The sequence below is a fragment of the Meriones unguiculatus genome, chromosome 5 (genome assembly GCF_030254825.1).
Source record: "Meriones unguiculatus strain TT.TT164.6M chromosome 5, Bangor_MerUng_6.1, whole genome shotgun sequence".
Taxonomy (NCBI): domain Eukaryota; kingdom Metazoa; phylum Chordata; class Mammalia; order Rodentia; family Muridae; genus Meriones; species Meriones unguiculatus.
The window spans coordinates 81,216,668-81,240,748 of record NC_083353.1 but is presented as its reverse complement, the minus strand read 5'-3'; positions in this window follow the sequence as shown (position 1 = coordinate 81,240,748).

The window sequence follows — 24,081 nt, the reverse complement described above, 5'->3', positions numbered from 1 at the left end:
AAATCCCCCAAGAACACAAAAAATCCGCTTCCAATGTGATTACCCCAGAACACAAAAAATTCGCTTCCAAAGAAATCAACCTTGAACACAAAAAATTCCCTTTCAACGAAATCACCCGAGAACAAAAAAATTCGCTTCCAACGAAATCACCCCAGAGAACAAAAAATTCCCTTCCAACGAAATGACTCCAGAACACAGAAAACACGATTCCAACGAAATGACCTGCTACTTCAAAAATTTGCTTCGATCGAAAAAAACGGAGAACACAAAAAATTCACTTCCATCGAAATCACCCCAGGACACAGAAAATTCACTTTCAACGAAATCACCCTAGAACACAAAAAATTCCATTTCAATGAAATCAACCGAGAACACAAAATATTCACTTCCAACGAAATCACCTCAGAGCACAAAAAATTCCCTTCCAACAAAATGATTCCAGAGCACAGAAAACACGCTTCCAACGAAATGAGCCCAGAACACAAAAAATTCCCTTTCAACGAAATCACCCGAGAACCCAAAAAATTTGCTTCCAACGAAATCACCCAAGAGCACAAAAAATTTGCTTCCAACGAAATGACTCCAGAGCACAGAAAACACGCTTCCAATGAAATGATGCCAGAACACTAAAAATTTCCTTTAAACGAAATCACCCGAGAACACAAAAAATTCGCTTCCAACGTAAATACCCCAGAAAACAAAAAATGCGCTTCCAACGAAATCACCCTAGAACACAAAAAATTCCCTTTAAATGAAATCACCCGAGAACACAAAAAATTCGCTTCCAATGAAATCAACCCAGAGCACCAAAAATTCTCTTCCAACCAAGTGACTCCAGAGCACAGAAAACACGCTTCCAACTAAATGACCCCCTACTTCAAAAATTTACTTCCATCGAAAAAACCGGAGAACACAAAAAATTCGCTTCGAACAAAATTTCCACAGAACACAAAAAATTCGCTTCCAACAAAATCACCCCGGAACACAAAAAATTCGCTTCCAATGAAATGACTCCAGAGCACAGAAAACAGGTGTCCAAAAAAATGACTCCAGAACACAAAAAATTCCCTTTCAACGAAATCACCCGAGAACACAAAAAATTCACTTCCAACGAAATCAACACAGAGTACAAAAAATTGGCTTCCAACAAAATGACTCCATAGCACAGAAAACAGGCGTCCAAAAAAATGACCCCCAGAACACAAAAAAACCCCTTTCAACGAAATCTCCAGAGAAAAAAAAAATTCGCTTCCAACGAAATCACCCCAGAGCACAAAAAATTCCCTTCCAACGAAATGACTCTAGAGCATAGAAAACACGCTTCCAATGAAATGACCCCATACTTCAAAAATTTGCTACCATCGAAATCACCCCAGAACACAAAAAAGTCGCTTCCAACAAAATGACTCCAGAGCACAGAAAACACGCTTCCAACGAAATGACCCCCTACTTGAAAAATGTGCTTCCATCGAAAAAACTGGTGAACACAAAAAATTCTATTCCAACGATATTACCCAGAATAAATAAAATTCTTTTCCAAAGAAATCTCCTGAGTACACAAATATTCGCTTTCAAAGATATCATCCCAGATACAAAAATTTGCTTCCAACAAAATTACTCTAGAACCCAAAAATTCCCTTTCAACGAAATCACCCCAGAGCACAAAAAATTTGCTTCCAACGAAATGACTCCAGAGCACAGAAAACACGCTTCCAACTAAATCACCCCAGAGCACAAAAAATTCGCTTGCAACGAAATCTCCTGAGAACACAAATATTCGCTTCCAATGAAATGACCCCAGAACACAAAAAATTCGCCTCCAACGAAATCACCCCAGAGCACAAAAATTCACTATCAACGAAATGACTCCAGAGCACAGAAAACACGCTTCCAACAAAATGACCCCATACTTCAAAATTTGCTTCCATCGAAAATACCAGAGAACACAAAAAATTCTCTTCCAACGATATTACCCCAGAAGAAAAAAATTCGCTTGCAACGAAATCTCCTGAGAACACAAATATTCGCTTCCAAAGAAATCCTCCCAGAGAACAAAAAAATTCGCTTCCAACAAAATCACCCTAGAACACAAAAAATTCCCGTTCAACAAAATCACCCGAGAACAGAAAAAATTCATGTCCAACGAAATTACCACAGAACAGAAAAAATTTGCTTCCATCGAAATAACCCCAAAACACAAAAAGTTCGCTTGAAAAGAAATGACTCCAGAGCACAGAAAACACGCTTCATACGAAGTGACCCACTACTTCAAAAATTTCCTTCCATCGAAAAGACTGGAGAACACAAAAAATTCTCTTCCAACGATATTACCCCAGAAGACAAAAAATTCTTTTCCAATGAAATCTCCTGAAAACACAAATATTCGCTTCGAAAGATATCATCCCAGAGCACAATAAATTTGTTTCCAATGAAATCACCCTATAACACAAAAATTCCCTTTCAACGAAATCACCCGACAACACAAAAAATTTGCTTCCAACGAAATCACCCCAGAGAACAAAAAATTCGCTTCCGACGAAATGACTCCATAGCACAGAAAACACGCTTCCAAAGAAATGACCCCCTACTTCAAAAATTTGCTTCCTTCGAAAAGACCGGAGATCACAAAAAATTTTCTTCCAACGATATTACCCCAGAAGACAAAAAATTCTTTTCCAACGAAATCTCCTGAGAACACAAATATTCGCTTCCAAATATATCATTCCCTAGTACAAAAAATTTGCTTCCAAAAAAATCACCCTAGAACACAAAAATTCCCTTTCAACGAAATCACCTGAGAACAGAAAAATTTCGCTTCCAACGAAATCACCCCAGAACACAAAAAATTCGCTTGCAACGAAATCTCCTGAGAACACAGATATTTACTTTCAACAAAATCACACCTGAGCACAACAAATTCGCTTCCAACGAAATGACTCTAGAGCACAGAAAACACGCTTCCAATGAAATGACCCCCTACCTCAAAAATTTGCTTCCATCGAAAATACCGGAGAACACAAAAAATTCTCTTCCAACGATATTACCCCAGAAGACAAAAAATTCTATCCAACGAAATTTCCTGAGAACACAAATATTCGCTTCCAAAGATATCATCCCAGAGCACAAAAAATTCGCTTCCAACGAAATCACCCAAGAACACAAAAATTCCCTTTCAAAGAAATCACCCGAAAACACAAAAAAAATCGCTTCTAACGAAATTACCACAGAACAGAAAAAATTTGCTTCCATTGAAATCACCCGAGAACACAAAAAATTCGCTTCCAACAAAATCACGCTAGAACACAAAAAATTAGCTTTCAACGAAATCACCTAAAAACGCAAAAAAATTCGCTTCCAACGAAATCACCCCAGAGCACAAAAAATTCCGTTTCAACGAAATGACTCCAGAGCACAGAAAACACGCTTCCAACGAAATGACCCCATATTTCAAAAATTTGCTTCCATTGAAATCACCCGAGAACACAAAAAGTTCTCTTCCAATGACATTACCCCAGAAGACAAAAAATTCTTTTGCAACGAAATCTCCTGAGAACACAAATATTCGCTTCCAAAGATATCATCCCAGAGCACAAAAAATTCGCTTCCAACGAAATCACCCTAGAACACAAAAATTCCCTTTAAACGAAATCACAAGAGAACACAAAAAAATTCGCTTCCAACGAAAAAACCCCTGAACAAAAAATTCGCTTGCAACGAAATCTCCTGAGAACACAAATATTCGCTTCCAAAGATATCATCCCAGAGCAGAAAAAATTCGCTTCCAACGAAATCACCTGAGAAAATAAAAATTGCTTTTCAAAGAAATCACCCGAGAACAAAAAAGATTTGCTTCCAAAGAAATGACCCCCTACTTCAAAAATTTGCTTCCATCGAAAAAACCGGAGAACTCAAAAAATTCTCTTCCAACGATATTACCCCAGAAGAAAATATTCTTTTCCCAAGAAATCTCCTGAGAACACAAATATTCACTTCCAAATATATCATCCCAGAGCACAAAAAATTCCCTTTCAACGAAATCTCCTGAGAACACAAAAAATTCACGTCCAACGAAATTACCATAGAACAGAAAAAATTTCCTTCCTTCGAAATCACCCCAGAACACAAAAAATTTGTTTGCAACGAAATCTCCTGAGAAAACAAATATTCGCTTCCAACGAAATCACCACAGAGCACAAAAAATTTGCTTCCAACGAAATGACTCCAGAGCACAGAAAACACGCTTCCAACGAAATGATCCCATATTTTAAAAATTTGCTTCCATCGAAATCCCACGAGAACAGAAAAAATTTGCTTCCAACGAAATTACCCCAGAACACAAAAAATTAGAGTCCAACGAATTCACCCCAGAACACAAAAAAATCGATTCCAACGAAATGACTCCAGAGCATAGAAAACACGCTTCCAATGAAATGACCCCATACTTCAAAAATTTGCTTCCATCGAAAAGACCGGAGAACACAAAAAATTCTCTTCTAACGATATTACCCCAGAAGACAAAAAATTCTTTTCCAACGAAATCTCCTGAGAACACAAATATTCGCTTCCAAAGATATCATCCCAGAGCACTAAAAATTTGATTCCAACGAAATCACCCTAGAACACAAAAATTCCCTTTAAAAGAAATCACCCAAGTACACAAAAAATTCGCTTTCAATGAAATCACCCGAGAACACAAAAAATTCGCTTCCAACGAAATCACCCCAGAACACAAAAAAGTTGCTTCCAACGAAATCACCCTAGAACATAAAAAATTTGCTTTCAACGAAATCACCCGAGAACACAAATTCGCTTCCAACGAAATGATTCCAGAGCACAAAAAACACGCTTCCAACGAAATGACCCCATACTTCAAAATTTGCTTCCATCGAAAAGACCGGAGAACACAAAAAATTCTCTTCTAACGATATTACTCCAGAAGAAAAAAATTCTTTTCCAACGAAATCTCGTGAGAACACAAATATTCGCTTCCAAAGATATCATCCCAGAGCACAAAAAATTCGATTCCAACGAAATCACCCTAGAACACAAAAATTCCCTTTCAAAGAAAGAACCCAAGAACACAAAAAATTCGCTTGCAACAAAATCTCCTGAGAATACAAATATTTGCTTTCATCGAAATCACTCCAGACCACAAAAAATTCACTTACAACGAAATGACTCCAGAGCACAGAAAACACACTTCCAACGAAATGACCCCCTACTTCAAAAATTTGCTTCCATCGAAAAGTCCGGAGAACACAGAAAATTCTCTTCCAACAATATTACCACAGAACACAAAAATTCGCTTCCAACGAAATCTCCTGAGAACACAAATATTCGCTTTCAAAGATATCATCCCAGAGCACAAAAAATTTCGCTGCGAAAGGAAATCACCCTAGGAAAAAAAAATTCACTTTCATCGAAATCACCCAAGAACGCAAAAAATTCACGTTCAACGAAATTACCACAGAACAGAAAAAATTTCCTTCCATCAAAATTACCCCAGAACACAAAAAAAATCGCTTCCAACGAAATCACCTCAGAACACAAAAAATTCGCTTCCAACGAAATTACCCCAGAAGACAAAAAATTCGCTTCCAACGAAATCACCCCAGAACACAAAAAATTCACTTCCAACGAAATGACTCCAGAGCACAGAAAACATGCTTCCAACGAAATGATCCCACACTTCAAATATTTGCTTCCATCGAAAACACCTGAGAACAGAAAAAATTTGCTTCCAACGAAATTACCCCAGAACACAAAAAATTCGCTTCCAAGGAAATCACCCTAGAACACAAAAAATTCGCTTTCAACGAAATGACTCCAGAGCACAGAAAACACGCTTCCAACGAAATGACCCCATACTTCAAAAATTTGCTTCCATCGAAAAGACCAGAGAACACAAAAAATTCTTTTCTAATGATATTACCCCAGAAGACAAAAATTCTTTTTCAACGAAATATCCTGAGAACACAAATATTCGCTTCCAAAGATATCATCCCAGAGCACAAAAACTTTGCATCCAATGAAATCACCCTAGAACACAAAAATTTCCTTTCGAAGAAATCACTCGAGAACACAAAAAAATTAGCTTCCAAAGAAATGACTCCAGAGCACAGAAAACACGCATCCAACGAAATGACCCCCTACTTCAAAAATTTGATTCCATCTAAAAAACCGGAGAATAGAAAAAATTCTCTTCCAACGATATTACCTCAGAAGACAAAAAATTCTTTTCCAACGAAATGACCACCTACGTCAAAAATTTTCTTCCATCGAAAAACAGTAGAACACAAAAAATTCACTTCCAACGAAATTACCCAAGAAAACAAAAAATTCGCTTGCAACCAAATATCCGGAGAACACAAATATTCGCTTCCAAAGAAATCACACCAGAGCACAAAAAATTCGCTTACAACGAAGTGACTCCAGAAATTATCACAGAAATTATCACAGAACAGAAAAAATTTGCTTCCATCGAAATCACCCCACAATACAAAATAATTTGCTTCCAACGAAAACATGCTAGAACACAAAAAATTAGCTTTTTCAACGAAATCACCCGAGAACACAAAAAATTCACTTCCAACGAAATCACCCCAGAACACAAAAAATTCCCTTCCAACGAAATGATTCCAGAGCACAGAAAACACGATTCCAACGAAATGACAACCTATTTCAAAAATTTGCTTCCATCGAAAAACCCGGAGAACACAAAAAATTCTCTTCAAACGATAAAACCCCAAAAGAAAAAAATTCTTTTCCAAGGAATCTTCTGAGAGCACAAATATTCGCTACCAAAAATATCATCCCAGAGCACAAAAAATTCACTTCCAACGAAATCACCGTAGAACATAAAAAATTTGCTTCCATCGAAATCACCACAGAAGACAAAAAATTCGCTTCCAACCAAAGCACCCCAGGGCAGAAAAAATTCACTTCCAACGAAATCACCCTAGTACATAAAAAATTCGCTTCCAACTAAATCACCCCAGAGGACAAAAAATTTGCTGCCAATGAAATTACCCCAGAACACAAAAAATTCGCTTGCAACGAAATCTCCTGAAAACACAAATATTAGCTTCCAATGAAATCACATCAGAGCACGAAAAATTCGCTTCCAACGAAATGACTCCAGAGCACAGAAAACACACTTCCAACGATATGACCCCATACTTCAAAAATTTGCTTCCATCGAAATCACCCGAGAACACAAAAAATTCGCTTCCAAAGAAATTACCCCAGAACACAAAAAAATCGCTTCCAACGAAATCTCCTGGGAACACAAATATTCGCTTCCAAAGAAATCATCCCAGAGCACAAAAAATTCGCTTCCAACGTAATCACCCTAGAACACAAAAAATTCCCTTTCAACAAAATCACCTGAGAACGCAAAAAATTCACGTCTAACGAAATTACCACAGAACAGAAAATATTTGCTTCCATCAAAATAACCCCACAACACAAAAAAATTCGCTTCCAACGAAATCACGCTAGAACACAAAAAAATTAGCTTTCAATGAAATCAACCCAGAGCACAAAACATTCCCTTCCAACGAAATGACTCCAGAGCACATAAAACACGATTCCAACGAAATGACCCCCTACTTTAAAAATTTGCTGCCACTGAAAAACTGGAGAACATAAAAAATTCGCTTCCAACGAAATTACCACAGAACACAAAAAAATTGCTTGCAACGAAATTTTCTGAGAACACAAATATTCGCTTCCAACGACATCACCCCAGAACACAAAAAATTCGCTTCCAACGAAATGACTCCAGAGCACAGAAAACACGCTTCGAACGAAATGATACCATACTTCAAAAATTTGCTTCCATTGAAATGACCCGAGAACACAAAAAATTCACTTCCAACGAAATTACCCCAGAACACAAAAAATTTACTTCCAACGAAATGACCCTAGAACACAAAAAATTCACTTCCAACGAAATGACCCTAGAACACAAAAAATTGCTTCCAATGGAATGGCCCCAGAACACAAAAAATTTGCTTCCATGAAATCACCCCAAAACACAAAAAATTCGCTTCCAACGAAATGACTCCAGAGCATAGAAAACACACTTCCAACGAAATGACCCCCGGCTTCAAAAATTTGCTTCCATTGAAAAAACCGGAGAAAAAAATATTTGCTTCCAACGAAATCTTCTGAGAACATGAATATTCGCTTCCATCGAAATGACCCCAGAACACAAAAAATTCGCTTCCAACGAAATTACCCCAGAATACAAAAAATTTGCTTCCATGAAATCACCCCAGAACACAAATAATTCGCTTTCAAAGGAATGACTCCAGAGCACAGAAAACACGCTCCCAACGAAATGATGCCATACTTCAAAAATTTGTTTCCATCGAAATCACACGAGAACACAAAAAATTCGCTTCCAACGAAATTACGCGAGAACACAAAAAATTTGCTTGCAACAAAATCTTCTGAGAACAATATATTCGCTTCCAAAGAAACCATCCCAGAGCACAAAAAAATTCGCTTCCAATGAAATCACCCTGGAACACAAAAAATTCCCTTTCAACCAAATCACCCGAGAACACAAAAAATTCACGTCCAACGAAAATACCACAGAAGAGAAAAATTTTGCTTCCATCAAAATCACCCCTGAACACAAAAAACTCGCTGCCAACGAAATCACCCTAGAACACAAAACATTCCATTTCAACGAAATCACCCGAGAACACAAAAAATTCCCTTCCAACGAAATGACTCCAGAGCACTCCAGAAAACACGCTTCCAACGAAATGACACCCTACTTCAAAAATTTGCTTCCATCGAAAAATCGAAGAACACAAAAAATTCGCTTCTATTGAAATAACACCAGAACACAAAAAATTCGCTTTCAACGAAATTTCCTGAGAACACAAATATGCGCTTCGAAAGAAATCATCCCAGAGCACAAAAAAATTCGCTTCCAACGAAATCACAATAGAACACAAAAAATTCCCTTTCAACGAAATCACCCGAGAACACAAAAAATTCACGTCCAACGAAATTACCACAGAACAGAAAAATTTGCTTCCATCGAAATCACCCCTGAACACAATAAATTCGCTTCTAACAAAATCACCCTAGAATAGAAAAACTCCCTTTCAACGAAATCACCCTAGAACACAAAAAATTCGCTCCAACGAAATGACTCCAGAGCAAAGAAAACACGCTTCGAATGAAATGATACCATACTTGAAAAATTTGCTTCCATTGAAATCAACCGAGAACACAAAAAATTCGCTTCCAACGAAATTACCCCAGAACACAACAAAATTCGCTTCCAACGAAATCACCCCAAAACACAAAAAGTTTGCTTCCAACGAAATCACCCCAGATCACAAAAAAATTCGCTTCCAACGAAATGACTCCAGAGGACAAAAAACACGCTTCCAACTAAATGACCCCAGAACACTAAAAATTCGCGGCCAAAGAAATCACCCGAGAACACAAAAAATTCGCTTCCAACGTAATTACCCCAGAACACAAAAAATTCGCTTTCAACGAAATCAACCTGGAACACAAAAAATTCCCTTTCAACGAAATCACCCGAGAACAAAAAAATTCGCTTCCCACGAAATCACCCCAGAGTACAAAAAATTCCCTTCCAACGAAATGACTCCAGAGCACAGAAAACATGCTTCCGACGAAATGACCCGCTACTTCAAAAATTTGCTTCGATCGAAAAAACCGGAGAACACAAAAAATTCACTTCCATCGAAATCACCCCAGGACACAGAAAATGCACTTTCAACGAAATTACCCGAAAACCCAAAAATTTTGCTTCCAACGCAATCACCGAAGAGCACAAATAATTCGCTTCCAACGAAATTACTCCAGAGCACAGAAAACACGCTTCCAATGAAATGATGCCAGAACACTAAAAATTTCCTTTCAACGAAATCACCCGAGAACACAAAAAATTCGCTTCCAACGAAATGACTCCAAGCACAGAAAACACGCTTCCTTTGAAATGATGCCAGACCACTAAAAATTTCCTTTCAACGAAATCACCCAAGAACACAAAAAATTCGCTTCCAACGTAATTACCCCAGAAAACAAAAAATGCGCTTCCAACGAAATTACCCTAGAACACAAAAAATTCCTTTTAAATGAAATCAGCCGAGAACACAAAAAATTCGCTTCTAACGAAATCAACGCAGAGCACCAAAAATTCTCTTCCAACCAAGTGACTCCAGAGCACAGAAAACACGCTTCCAACAAAATGACCCCCTACTTCAAAAATTTACTTCCATCGAAAAAACCGGAGAACACAAAAAATTCGCTTCCAACAAAATTTCCACAGAACACAAAAAATTCGCTTCCAACGAAATCACCCCAGAACACAAAAAATTAGCTTCCAACGAAATGACTCCAGAGCACTCAAAACAGGCTTCCAAAGAAATGACTCCAGAACACAAAAAATTCCCTTTCAACGAAATCACCCGAGAACACAAAAAATTCGCTTCCAACGTAATTACTCCAGAACACAAAAAATTAGCTTCCAATGAAATCACCCTAGAACACAAAAAATTCCCTTTAAACGAATTCATATGAGAACACAAAAATTTGCTTTCAACAAAATCACCCGAGAGCACAAAAAATTCCCTTCCAATGAAATGACTCCAGAGCACAGAAAACACGCTTCCAACGAAATGACCCCCTGCTTCAAAAATTTGCTTCCATCAAAAAAACCGGAGAAAACCAAAAATTCAGGTCCAACAAAATTACCACAAAACAGAAAAAATTTGGTTCCATGGAAATCACCACAGATCACAAAAAATTTGCTTCCAACAAAATCACCCTAGAACACAAAAAATTCCCTTTCAAAGAAATCACACTAGAACACAAAAAAATTCGCTTCCAAAGAAATCAGCCAAAAGCACAAAAAATTCCGTTCCAACGAAATTACTCCAGAGCACAGAAAACAAGCTTCCAACGAAATGACCCCCTACTTCAAAAATTTGCTTCCATCGAAAAAACCTGAGAACACAAAAAATTCGCTTGCAACGAAATCGTCTGAGAACACAAATATTCGCTTCCAACGAAATGACTCCAGAGCACAGAAAACACGCTTCGAACGAAATGATACCATACTTCAAAAATTTGCTTCCATTGAAATGACCCGAGAACACAAAACATTCACTTCCAACGAAATTACCCCAGAACACAAAAAATTTACTTCCAACAAAATGACCCCAGAACACAAAAAATTGCTTCCAACGAAATTACCCCAGAACACAAAAAATTTGCTTCCATGAAATCACCCCAAAACACAAAAAATTCGCTTCCAACGAAATGACTCCAGAGCATAGAAAACACACTTCCAACGAAATGACCCCCTGCTTCAAAAATTTGCTTCCATTGAAAAAACCAGAGAAAACAAAAAATTCGCTTCCAACGAAATCTTCTGAGAACACGAATATTCGCTTCCAACGAAATCACCCCAGAACACAAAAAAATTCGCTTTTAAACGGAATGACTCCAGAGCACAGAAAACACGCTCAGAAAGAAATGATCCCATACTTCAAAAATTTGCTTCCATTAAAATCACCCAAGAACACAAAAAATTCACTTCCAACGAAATCACCCCAGAACACAAAAAATTAGTTTCCAACATAATGACTCCAGAGCAGAGAAAACAGGGTTCCAACGAAATGACCCCATATTTCAAAAATTTGCTTCTATCGAAATCACCCAAAAACACAAAAAATTCGCTTCCAATGAAATTACCCCAGAACACAATAAATTCGCTTCAAACGATCTCTCCTGAGAACACAAATATTTGCTTCCAAAGAAATCATCCCAGAGCACAAAAAAATTTGCTTCCAACGAAATCACCATGGAACACAAAAAAATACCTTTCAACGAAATCACCCGAGAACACACAAAATTCACGTCCAACGAAATTACCACAAAACAGAAAAATTTTGCTTCCATTGAAATCACCCCTGAACACAAAAAATTCGCTGCCAACAAAATAACCCTAGAACACAAAACATTCCCTTTCAACGAAATCACCCGAGAATACAAAAAATTAGCTTCCAACAAAATCACCCCAGAACACTAAAAATTCGCTTCCAAACAATTGACTCTAGAGCACAGAAAACAGGCTTCCAACGAAATGACCCCAGAACACAAAAAATTCCCTTTCAACGAAATCACACGAAAACACAAAAAATTCACTTCCAACGAAATCACCACAGAGTACAAAAAATTCCCTTTTAACAAAATGACTCCATAGCACAGAAAACACGCTTCCAACGAAATGACCCGAGAACACAAAAAATTCACGTCCAACAAAATTACCACAGAACAGCAAAAATTTGCTTCCATAGAAATCACCATAGAACACAAAAAATTCACTTCCAATGAAATCTCCTGAGAACACAAATATTCGCTTCCAAAGAAATCATCCCAGAGCCCAAACAAGTTCGCTTACAACGAAATCACCCGAGAGCGCAAAAAATTCCCTTCCAACGAAATGACTCCAAAGCACAGAAAACACGATTATAACGAAATGACCCCCTACTTCAAAAATTTGCTTACATCGAAATAACCGGAGAACACAAAAATTCACTTCCATCGAAGTCACCCCAGAACACAGAAAATTCTCTTCCAACGAAATCACCCTAGAACACAAAAAATTCCCTTTCAACGAAATCACCCGAGAACACAAAAAATTCGCTTCCAACGTAATTACCCCAGAAAACAAAAAATGCGCTTCCAACGAAATTACCCTAGAACACAAAAAATTCCTTTTAAATGAAATCACCCGAGAACACAAAAAATTCGCTTCTAACGAAATCAACGCAGAGCACCAAAAATTCTCTTCCAACCAAGTGAATCCAGAGCACAGAAAACACGCTTCCAACAAAATGACCCCCTACTTCAAAAATTTACTTCCATAGAAAAGACCAGAGAACACAAAAATTCGCTTCCAACAAAATTTCCACAGAACACAAAAAATTCGCTTCCAAAGAAATCACCCCAGAACACAAAAAATTAGCTTCCAACGAAATGACTCCAGAGCACTCAAAACAGGCTTCCAAAGAAATGACCCCAGAACAATAAAAATTCGCGGGCAACGAAATCACACGAGAACACAAAAAATTCGCTTCCACCGTAATTACTCCAGAACACAAAAAATTGGCTTCCAATGAAATCACCCTAGAACACAAAAAATTCCCTTTAAACGAAATCATCTGAGAACACAAAAAATTCGCTTTCAACAAAATCACCCGAGAGCACAAAAAATTCCCTTCCAACGAAATGACTCCTGAGCACAGAAAACACGCTTCCAACGAAATGACCCCCTGCTTCAAAAATTTGCTTCCATCAAAAAAACCGGAGAAAACCAAAAATTCAGGTCCAACAAAATTACCACAGAACAGAAAAAATTTGGTTCCATGGAAATCACCACAGATCACAAAAAATTTGCTTCCAACAAAATCACCCTAGAACACAAAAAATTCCCTTTCAACGAAATCACACTAAAACACAAAAAAATTCGCTTCCAAAGAAATCAGCCCAAAGCACAAAAAATTCCGTTCCAACGAAATTGCTCCAGAGCACAGAAAACAAGCTTCCAACGAAATGACCCCCGACTTCAAAAATTTGCTTCCATCGAAAAAACCTGAGAACACAAAAAAATTCGCTTGCAATGAAATCGTCTGAGAACACAAATATTCGCTTCCAACGAAAGGACTCCAGAGCACAGAAAACACGCTTCGAACGAAATGATACCATACTTCAAAAATTTGCTTCCATTGAAATGACCCGAGAACACAAAACATTCACTTCCAACGAAATTACCCCAGAACACAAAAAATTTACTTCCAACGAAATGACCCCAGAACACAAAAATTGCTTCCAACGAAATTACCCCAGAATACAAAAAATTTGCTTCCATGAAATCACCCCAAAACACAAAAAATTCGCTTCCAACGAAATGACTCGAGAGCATAGAAAACACACTTCCAACGAAATGATCCCCTGCTTCAAAAATTTGCTTCCATTGAAAAAACCAGAGAAAACAAAAAATTCGCTTCCAACGAAATCTTCTAAGAACACGAATATTCGCTTCCAACGAAATCACCCCAGAACACAAAAAATTAGCTTTTAAACGGAATGACTCCAGAGCACAGAAAACACGCTCCCAAAGAAATGATCCCATACTTCAAAAATTGCTTCCATTAAAATCACCCGAGAACACAAAAAATTCGCTTCCAACGAAATCACCCCAGAACACAAAAAATTAGTTTCCAACATAATGACTCCAGAGCAGAGAAAACAGGGTTCCAACGAAATGACCCCATATTTCAAAAATTTGCTTCTATCGAAATCACCCAAAAACACAAAAAATTCGCTTCCAATGAAATTACCCCAGAACACAATAAATTCGCTTCAAACGATCTCTCCTGAGAACACAAATATTTGCTTCCAAAGAAATCATCCCAGAGCACAAAAAAATTCGCTTCCAACGAAATCACCCTGGAACACAAAAAATTCCCTTTCAACGAAATCACCCGAGAACACACAAAATTCACGTCCAACGAAATTACCACAAAACAGAAAAATTTTGCTCCCATCGAATTCACCCCTGAACACAAAAAATTCGCTGCCAACAAAATAACCCTAGAACACAAAACATTCCCTTTCAACGAAATCACCCGAGAACACAAAAAATTAGCTTCCAACGAAATCACCCCAGAACACAAAAAATTCGCTTCCAAACAAATGACTCTAGAGCACAGAAAACAGGCTTCCAACGAAATGACCCCAGAACACAAAAAATTCCCTTTCAACGAAATCACAAGAGAACACAAAAAATTCACTTCCAACGAAATCACCACAGAGTACAAAAAATTCCCTTCCAACAAAATGACTCCATAGCACAGAAAACACGCTTAAAACGAAATGACCCGAGAACACAAAAAATTCACGTCCAACGAAATTACCACAGAACAGAAAAAATTTGCTTCCATAGAAATCACCACAGAACACAAAAAATTCGCTTCCAATGAAATCTCCTGAGAACACAAATATTCGCTTCCAAAGAAATCATCCCAGAGCCCAAACAAGTTCGCTTACAACGAAATCACCCGAGAGCGCAAAAAATTCCCTTCCAACGAAATGACTCCAAAGCACAGAAAACACGATTATAACGAAATGACCCCCTACTTCAAAAATTTGCTTACATCGAAATAACCGGAGAACACAAAAATTCACTTCCATCGAAGTCACCCCAGAACACAGAAAATTCTCTTCCAACGAAATCACCCTAGAACACAAAAACTTCCCTTTCAACGAAATCACCTGAGAACACAAAAAATTCGCTTCCAACGAAATCACCCCAGAGCACAAAAAATTCCCTTCCAACGAAATGACTCCAGAGCACAGAAAACATGCTTCCAACGAAATGACCCCAGGACACAAAAAATTCCCTTTCAACGATATCACCCCAGAACACAAAAAATTCCCTTCCAACAAAATCACCCCAGAGCACAAAAAATTCGCTTGCAACGAAATCTCCTGAGAACACAAATATTCATTTCCAATGAAATCAACACAGAACACACAATATTTGCTTCCATCGAAATCACCTGAGAACACAAAATATTTCGCTTCCAACGAAATTACCACAGAACACAAAAAATTTAGCTTCCAACGAGATGTCCCCATACTTCAAAAATTTCCTTCCATCAAAAAAACCGGAGAACACAAAAAAATTCGCTTCCAACGAAATTACCCCAGAACACAAAAAATTCGCTTCCAACAAAATCTCCTGAGGACACAAATATTCGCTTCCAAAGAAATCACGCCAGAGCACAAAAAATCCACATCCAATGAAATCACCCTAAAGCAAAAAAAATTCACTTTCAACGAAATCACCTGAGAACAAAAAAAGTCACGTCCAACGAAATTACCCCAGAATAGAAAAAATTTACTTCCAACCAAATCAACCCAGAGCACAAAAAATTCCCTTCCAACAAAATCACCCGAGAACAAAAATATTGGCTTCTAAAGAAATTACCCCAGAACGGAAAAAAAATCTTCCAACGAAATCACCCCAGAGCACAAAAAATTCCCTTCCAATAAATCACCTGAGAACAAAAATATTGGCTTCCCACAAAATTACCCCAGAACGGAAAAAATTTCCTTCCATCGAAATCACCGCAGAACACAAAAAATTCGCTTCCAACGAAATGACTCCAGAGCACAGAAAACATGCCTCCAACGAAATGACCCCCTACTTGAAAAATTTGCTTCCATGGAGAAAACCTGAGAACACAAAAAATTCGCTTCCAACGAAAACATATTGAACACAAAAAATTCGCCTCCAATGAAATCATTCCAGAACACAAAAAATTCGCTTCCAACGAAATCAACCCAGAACACAAAAAATTCGCTTCCAACGAAATTACCCCAGAACACAAAAAATTTGCTTCCAACAAAATCTTCTGAGGACACAAATTTTCGCTTCCAAAGAAATCTCCCCAGAGCACAAAAAATCCGCATCCAATGAAATCACCCTAAAGCAAAAAAAATTCACTTTCAATGAAATCACCTGAGAACAAAAATTTCACGTTCAACGAAATTACCCCAGAATAGAAAAAATTTGCTTCCGAGGAAATCACCCCAGAGCACAAAAAATTCCCTTCCAATAAATCACCTGAGAACAAAAATATTCGCTTCCCACAAAATTACCCCAGAACGGAAAAAATTTTCTTCCATCGAAATCACCGCAGAACACAAAAAATTCGCTTCCAACGAAATGATTCCAGAGCACAGAAAACACGCTTCCAACGCAATCACCCCAGAGCACAAAAAATTCCTTCCAACGAAATGACCCCAGAACACAAAAAAATTCCCTTTCAACGAAATCACCCTAGAACCCCAAAAAAAATTGCTTCCAACGAAATCACCCAAGAGCACAAAAAATTAGCATCCAACGAAATGATTCCAGAGCACAGAAAACACGCTTCCAATGAAATGATGCCAGAACACTAAAAATTTCCTTTCAATGAAATGACCCGAGAACACAAAAAATTCGCTTCCAACGTACTTACCCCAGAAAACAAAAAATGCGCTTCCAACGAAATCACCCTAGAACATAAAAAATTGGCTTCCATCGAAATAACCACAGAAGGCAAAAAATTCCCTTCTAACCAAATCACCCCAGAGCACAAAAAATTCGCTTCCAACGAAATCACCCTAGAACATAAAAAATTCGCTTTCAACAAAATCACCCGAGAATAGAAAAAATTCGCTTCCAACGAAATCAACCCAGACCACAAAAAATTCACTGCCAAAGAAATGACTCCAGAGCACAGAAAACACGCTTCCAACGAAATGACCCTCTACTTAAAAAATTTGCTTCCATCGAAAAACCGGAGAACACAAAAAATTTGCTTCCAACGAAATTACCCCAGAACATAAAAATTCGCTTGCAACGAAATATCCTGAGAACACAAATATTAGCTTCCAATCAAATCACCCCAGAGCACAAAAAATTCGCTTCCAACGAAATTACCCCAGAACACAAAAAAATTGCTTCCATGAAATCACCCCAGAACACAAAAAATTCGCTTACAACGAAATGACTCCAGAGCACAGAAAACACACTTCCAACGAAATGACCCCATGCTTCAAAAATTTGCTTCCATCGAAAAAACCGGAGAAAACAAAATATTCGCTTCCAACGAAATTACCCCAGAACACAATAAATTCGCTTCCAACGATACCTCCTGAGAACACAAATATTTGCTTCCAAAGAAATCATCCCAGAGCACAAAAAAATTCGCTTCCAACGAAATCACCCTGGAATACAAAAAATTCCCTTTCAACCAAATCACCCGAGAACACAAAAAATTCACGTCCAACGAAATTACCACAGAACAGAAAAATTTTGCCTCCATCGAAATCACCCCTGAACACAAAAAATTCGGTGCCAACGAAAGCTCCCAGAACCCAAAAAATTTGCTACCAACGAAATCACCCCAGATCACAAAATATTTGCTTCCTACGAAATGACTCCAGAGCACAGAAAACACGCTTCCAACTAAATGACCCCAGAACACTAAAAATTCGCGGTCCAAGAAATCCCCCAAGAACACAAAAAATCCGCTTCCAATGTGATTACCCCAGAACACAAAAAATTCGCTTCCAAAGAAATCAACCTTGAACACAAAAAATTCCCTTTCAACGAAATCACCCGAGAAAAAAAAATTCGCTTCCAACGAAATCACCCCAGAGAACAAAAAATTCCCTTCCAACGAAATGACTCCAGAACACAGAAAACACGATTCCAACGAAATGACCTGCTACTTCAAAAATTTGCTTCGATCGAAAAAAACGGAGAACACAAAAAATTCACTTCCATCGAAATCACCCCAGGACACAGAAAATTCACTTTCAACGAAATCACCCTAGAACACAAAAAATTCCATTTCAATGAAATCAACCGAGAACACAAAATATTCACTTCCAACGAAATCACCTCAGAGCACAAAAAATTCCCTTCCAACAAAATGATTCCAGAGCACAGAAAACACGCTTCCAACGAAATGAGCCCAGAACACAAAAAATTCCCTTTCAACGAAATCACCCGAGAACCCAAAAAATTTGCTTCCAACGAAATCACCCAAGAGCACAAAAAATTTGCTTCCAACGAAATGACTCCAGAGCACAGAAAACACGCTTCCAATGAAATGATGCCAGAACACTAAAAATTTCCTTTAAACGAAATCACCCGAGAACACAAAAAATTCGCTTCCAACGTAAATACCCCAGAAAACAAAAAATGCGCTTCCAACGAAATCACCCTAGAACACAAAAAATTCCCTTTAAATGAAATCACCCGAGAACACAAAAAATTCGCTTCCAATGAAATCAACCCAGAGCACCAAAAATTCTCTTCCAACCAAGTGACTCCAGAGCACAGAAAACACGCTTCCAACTAAATGACCCCCTACTTCAAAAATTTACTTCCATCGAAAAAACCGGAGAACACAAAAAATTCGCTTCGAACAAAATTTCCACAGAACACAAAAAATTCGCTTCCAACAAAATCACCCCGGAACACAAAAAATTCGCTTCCAATGAAATGACTCCAGAGCACAGAAAACAGGTGTCCAAAAAAATGACTCCAGAACACAAAAAATTCCCTTTCAACGAAATCACCCGAGAACACAAAAAATTCACTTCCAACGAAATCAACACAGAGTACAAAAAATTGGCTTCCAACAAAATGACTCCATAGCACAGAAAACAGGCGTCCAAAAAAATGACCCCCAGAACACAAAAAAACCCCTTTCAACGAAATCTCCAGAGAAAAAAAAAATTCGCTTCCAACGAAATCACCCCAGAGCACAAAAAATTCCCTTCCAACGAAATGACTCCAGAGCACAGAAGACACGCTTCCAACGAAATGACCCCCTGCTTCAAAAATTTGCTTCCATCAATAAAATCAGAGAAAACAAAAAATTCACGTCCAACGAAATTACCACAGAACAGAAAAAATTTGCTTCCATAGAAATCACCACAGAACACAAAAAATTCGCTTCCAATGAAATCTCCTGAGAACACAAATAGTCGCTTCCAAAGAAATCATCCCAGAGCCCAAACAAGTTCGCTTACAAAGAAATCACCCCTGGACACAAAGAATTTCGCTTCCAACGGGATGACCCCCTACTTCAAAAATTAGCTTCCATCAAAAAAACCAGAGAACACAAAAAATTCCTTCCAACGAAATTACCCCAGAACACAAAAAATTCGCTTCCAACAAAATCTCCTGAGGACACAAATATTCGCTTCCAAAGAAATCACCCCAGAGCACAAAAAATCCGCATCCAAAGAAATCACCCTAAAGCAAAAAAAATTCACTTTCAACGAAATCACCTGAGAACAAAAAACTTCACGTCCAACGAAATTACCCCAGAATAGAAAAAATTTACTTCCAACCAAATCAACCCAGAGCACAAAAAATTCCCTTCCAACAAAATCACCCGAGAACAAAAATATTGGCTTCTAAAGAAATTACCCCAGAACGGAAAAAAATTGCTTCCAACGAAATCACCCCAGAGCACAAAAAATTCCCTTCCAATAAATCACCTGAGAACAAAAATATTGGCTTCCCACAAAATTACCCCAGAACGGAAAAAATTTCCTTCCATCGAAATCACCGCAGAACACAAAAAATTCGCTTCCAACGAAATGACTCCAGAGCACAGAAAACACGCTTCCAACGAAATCACCCCAGAACACAAAAAATTTGCTTCCAACGAAATCAACCCAGAACACAAAAAATTCGCTTCCACGAAATCACCCTAGAACACAAAACATTCCCTTTCAACAAAATCACCCAAGAACACAAAAAATTCGCTTCCAACGAAATGACTCCAGAGCACAGAAAACACACTTCGAACGAAATGATACCATACTTCAAAAATTTGCTTCCATCGAAATCACCCGAGAACACAAAAAATTCGCTTCCAACGAAATTTCCCCAGAACACAAAAACTTCGCCTGCAACGAAATCACCCCAGGACACAAAAAATTCGCTTCCAACGAAATGACTCCAGAGCACAGAAAACAGGCTTCCAACGAAATGACCACAGAAGAAAAAAATTCCCTTTTAACAAAATCACCCGAGGAAACAAAAAATTCGCTTCCAACGAAATGACTCCAGAGCACAGAAAACACGCTGCCAACAAAATGACCCCCTACGTCAAATATTTGCTTCCATTGAAAAAACCGGAGAACACAAAAAATTCGCTTCCAATGAAATTACCTTAGAAAACAAAAAATTCGCTTCCAACGAAATCACCCCAGAACACAAAAAAATCGCTTCCAAGGAAATGACTCCAGAGCACAAAAAATTCCCTTTCAACGAAATCACCCAAGAACACAAAGAATTCGCTTCCAACAAAATCACCCCCGAGCACCAAAAATTTGCTTCCAACGAAATGACTCCAGAGCACAGAAAACGAGCTTCCAACGAAATGACCCCATATTTCAAAAATTTGCTTCCATTGAAATCACCCGAGAACACAAAAAATTCGCTTTCAACGAAATTACCCCAGAACACAAAATATTCGCTTCCAATGAAATCTCCTGAGAACACAAATATTCGCTTCGAAAGAAATCATCCCAGAGCACAAAAAAATTCGCTTCCAACGAAATCACCCTAGAACACAAATAATTCCCTTTCAAAGAAATCACCCAAGAACACAAAAAAATCACTTCCAACGAAATTACCAGAGAACAGAAAAAGTTTGCTTCCATCTAAATCACCGCAGAACACCAAAAATTCGCTCCAACGAAATGACTCCAGAGCACAGGAAACCCGCTTCGAACAAAATGATACCATACTTCAAAAATTTGCTTCCATCGAAATCACCTGAGAACACAAAAAATTCGCTTCCAACGAAATTACCCCCGAACACAAAAATTCGCTTCCATCGAAATCACCACAGAACACAAAAAATTCGCTTCCAACAAAATCACCCTAGAACACAAAAAATTCCCTTTCAACGAAATCACACTAGAACACAAAAAATTCGCTTCCAACGAAATCAGCCCAAAGCACAAAAAAATTCCCTTCCAATGAAATTACTCCAGAGCACAGAAAACAAGCTTCCAACGAAATGACCACCTACTTCAAAAATTTGCTTCAATCGATAACACCGGAGAACACAAAAAATTCGCTTGCAACGAAATCGTCTGAGAACACAAATATTCGCTTTCAATGAAATGTCTCCAGAGCACAGAAAATACGCTTCGAACGAAATGATACCATACTTCAAAAATTTGCTTCCATTTTGAAATGACCCGAGAACACAAAAAATTCGCTTCCAACGAAATTACCCCAGAACACAAAAAATTTGCTTCCAAAGAAATGACCGCAGAACACAAAAAAATCGCTTCCAATGAAATTACCCCAGAACACAAAAAATTTGCTTCCATGAAATCACTCCAGAACACAAAAAATTCGCTTCCAACAAAATGACTCCAGGATATAGAAAACACACTTCCAACGAAATGACCCCATATTTCAAAAATTTGCTTCCATCGAAATCACCTGAAAACACAAAAAATTCGCTTCCAACGAAATTACCCCAGAACACAATAAATTCGCTTCCAACGATATCTCCTGAGAACACAAATATTTGCTTTCAAAGAAATCATCCCAGAGCACAAAAAAATTCGCTGCCAAAGAAATCACCCTACAACACAAAACATTCCCTTTCAACGAAATCACCCGAGAACACAAAAAATTAGCTTCCAACGAAATCACCCCAGAACACAAAAAATTTGCTTCCAACGAAATGACTCCAGAGCACAGAAAACACGCTTCGAACGAAATGATACCATACTTCAAAAATTTGCTTCAATCGAAAAAACTGGAGAAAACAAAAAATTCTCTTCCAATGATATTACCCCAGAAGACAAAATATTTGCTTCCAACGAAATCTCCTGAGAACACAAATATTCGCTTCGAAAGAAATCATCACAGAGCACAAAAAAATTAGCTTCCAACGAAATCACCCTAGAACACAATAAATTCGCTTCCAACGAAATCACCCTAGAACAGAAAAACTCCCTTTAAACGAAATCACCCTAGAACACAAAAATTCGCTCAAACGAAATGACTGCAGAGCACAGAAAACACGCTTCGAACAAATTGATACCATACTTCAAAAATTTGCTTCCATCGAAATCACCCGAGAACAAAAAAATTCGCTTCCAACGAAATTACCCCAGAACACAAAAAATTCGCTTCCAACGAAATCAACCAGAACAGAAAAAATTTGCTTCCAACGAAATCACCCCAGAGCACAAAAAATTTGCTTCCATCGAAATAACTCCAGAGCACAGAAAACACGCTTCCAACTAAATGACCCCAGAACACTAAAAATTTGCGGCCAAAGTAATCACCCGAGAACACAAAAAATTCGCTTCCATCGAAATGACTCCAGAGCACAGAAAACACACTTCCAACTAAATGACCCCAGAACACTAAAAATTCGCGGCCAAAGAAATGACCACAGAACACAAAAAATTCCCTTTCAACGAAATCACCCGAGAACAAAAAAATTCACTTCCAACGAAATCACCACAGAGTACCAAAAATTCGCTTCCAACAGAATGACTCCAGAATACAGAAAACATGCTTCCAACGAAATGACACACTATTTCAAAATTTGCTTATATCAAAAAGACCGGAGAACAGAAAAAATTCTCTTCCAACGATATTACCCCAGAAGACAAAAAATTCTTTTCCAACGAAAACTCCTGAGAACACAAATATTCGCTTCCAAAGATATCATCCCAGAGCACAAATAATTCCGTTTCAACGAAATCACCCGAGAACACAAAAATATCGCTTCCAATGAAATCACCCGAGAGCACAAAAAATTCGCTTCCAACGAAATGACTCCAGAGCACAGAAAACAATTTACCAATGAAATGACCCGAGAACACAAAAAATTCGCTTCCAAAGAAATCACCCTAGAACATAAAAAATTGGCTTCCATTGAAATAACCACAGAAAACAAAAAATTCCCTTCCAATAAATCACCTGAGAACAATAAAATTCACGTCCAACGAAATTACCCCAGAATAGAAAAAATTTGCTTCCAACGAAATCACCACAGAGCACAAAAAATTCCCTTCCAATAAATCACCTGAGAACAAAAATATTGGCTTCCCACAAAATTACCCCAGAACGGAAAAAATTTCCTTCCATCGAAATCACCGCAGAACACAAAAAATTCGCTTCCAAAGAAATGACTCCAGAGCACAGAAAACACGCTTCCAACGAAATCACCCCAGAACACAAAAAATTCGCTTCCAACGAACTGACTCCAGAGCACAGAAAACACGCTTCCAACGAAATCAACCCAGAACACAAAAAATTTGCTTCCAATGAAATCAACCCAAAACACAAAAAATTTGCTTCCAAAGAAATGACTCCAGAGCACAGAAAACACGCTTTCAACGAAATCACCCCATACTTCCAAAAAATTCGCTTCCAATGAAATTGACCCAGAACAC